The following is a 2,698-nucleotide window of genomic DNA, read 5'->3' as shown; positions in this document are numbered from 1 at the left end:
AGAAGCTGTAACCACAGTCTCCCGCTGATCTTCTGTCACTCCATCTTCCTTCCTTTTCTTGACACATTGTCTACTCCCCCCTGCTTGATTCCTTTTAATCTTTTATTTTGGTTCAATCACCACTGTACAGTTATTTGGTGGTTCTTAGCTATATTGAACTAACTTTGCATTGTGTAACACAGCTGGTCTTTGTAATGCTTTATGAGGTCTGATGCACATCAACAGATAACAGGCAACAATAAATGTAACCCCAATGATTTGCATCAGGACAGGAATAACCTAACCGGAGGGAAAACATCGTTTGGTCTCCTATCAGGGTAAAGGCCTCAAACGTCAGCATGTCTGAGAAGAAGCGAGATAAAGAATGATGTGTTTGAAAAATTCAGATCAACCGATAGATATCTTAAATCTAATGCTAGATAGACTGGTTCGACTCAAACAGTACAGTAGGCTTTAAAGCATAAAGATTTATTATTATTCGATTAAATTCTCCTTTTTACAACATGTAATCACAGCAGTGAATTTAAACATATCTGCACTGTATTCACAGTCATACATTTGTTTTGTAAAACATAATTTTACATGGAAGTCCCTATATGTGTTATGTGTATAGAATCTATCAAGATTCAAGAGATGAAAAACCTCTTCTGAAACCTTTTTCCTTAAATTATATCATAAACCACAATCTACAAATTCATTTATAGTCTGTAAAACGTTCGGCATAATATCACTGTCCAATTGTGTCGTATTTCCAATTAATTTCAATGATAAGTGAAGTAACAGCGAACTCTAGTGGCCGTTATTAAGAACTGCACACGTTCAGAAATTGATGCGTATGCCGCCATGCAAACTCAACTCACAACAGACAAAACAAAATAAACTAAAATAAATAAAAGTTTCAAGCCACACGAACATAACATGTTCAACATGTAAACATCAAATATACAACAGGTACGGCTTATTTCTAGCCTATATTTCATCTAGCTTGAATCGTGCTGTTTTAAATGTGATTTTGTGTTGTTTGCATATATTTCTATTGCATGTTTGTTATTTTTTATTTTGCGTTGTTTATGTTATGTATAAGACAATGATGTGGATGCGCACATCGTCATAGCAACGCGCCGCTGGTGTAGTGGTATCATGTAAGATTCCCATTCTTGCGACTCGGGTTCGATTCCCGGGCGGCGCACTTCTTATCAATAAATGACGCGTCATCAAATTACAAATCATTGCCGATAATTTACCTGACGTTAAGAGACGCAAACGCACACAAAAATTAATAAAATGAACACTTTATGGTCCACCACGAGAATTAAACTCTCTTAAATAAGTTTCACACAGTATTTTCATCACAATCTTGCATTGCGGTGTAACAAAACTATAAATACCAGATACAGTGCGTAGAAATCTCTTCCCAAAATGAAGATCTTTATCATAAGGTGTTTGTGCATTATGTGCCACAATTTTAGCCAACGATTGAGTTTTGAGTTGCAGCACTGGCATCTAATGTTGCTTTCTCGTAATCGTATGTATTTTATTTCTCTTTGTAAGTGTCTTAAATCTGCAATATAAATCGCCTTTAAATATCAGCAGCTTCCATGGTGTCAAGCTCAACAGAAGTGCGCAAGTTTTGGGTTGTTGCCGGGCAACATCGTTAGCGTTTGTGTAGTTTCTAGGAAGGATCTCTGAGGATCTACAAGTCGATCCTTTGAGGTTTAAACCACATCCCAGGACTATAAGAATGGCCGAAACAACACGTTTAAGTAGAGAACCGTGTGATTTAATGACGGAATGGTCATGTAAAGGAGCGGGTGAGTTTAACAGTTGTGGACGTTGTCAGCCTTGTGTCCTAAATGACAGACTTGACCAGTTTACCCAGTGGATGCAAAATACCGGCAGGGCATCCCAGAAGAGATTCACCACCGGCATCCTTATGCGCTGCCAAAATCTTCTGATCCTGGAGAATCTTCGGAGCGTTTTAAAGGTGACATCGGGGAAAGATTTCACTCATGCCAGGTTCAGACACCAGCCAAATACAACTAGAGACTTGAATAACATCAGCACGAGCGTGAAACCGCATGGCATGAACATGCTGGAAATATGGGAATGGTTTAGGAAGACCCCTGAATGGACCAAATCCAAATATCTGCTGGGGGTCTTGTCCTCGTGTGATAGCCACCTTTTGCACATTATAGGAAATCTGGTGCACACCCTGATTGATTGGGAAGAACGCAGATTTCTTCAGTTCAGCAATGCAGGTGAGAATTGACAATATTTTATTTTTACCAGACTGTTTGCGAACTCATCTTCTTAATCCTTCACTATCATTAACATATGATTATGAATATCTTCATTCAGTGCTGTGGTTCCAGATGTGATTTTCAACTTTAAGACGTCTGTCTCCCATTTATTAGATGTGTGCCATGCAAAGAACTGTGATGAAAGAAACGTAAATGAAGATTCAGGGTCTGACAGCTGTGATGACACAGCCCTTGCAGTCATTCCAGGGTCATCTAAATCATTGTCAGGGGTCGGCTGCTATAGGGACCTCATTCGAAGACTACCAGTGAACGTTGCAAAGAGGATTTTGGGTAAGGAGGAAAGTGTGAAGTTAACAAATGTGACAAACAAATAGGCTATTACAGAAGTTAGCAAACTTGTGCGTTCTCACAGTTAACAAAATGACAGATTAAACAGT

The sequence above is a fragment of the Barbatula barbatula genome (assembly GCF_947034865.1).
Source record: "Barbatula barbatula genome assembly, chromosome: 16".
Classification (NCBI taxonomy): domain Eukaryota; kingdom Metazoa; phylum Chordata; class Actinopteri; order Cypriniformes; family Nemacheilidae; genus Barbatula; species Barbatula barbatula.
This window is presented reverse-complemented; position numbering follows the sequence as displayed.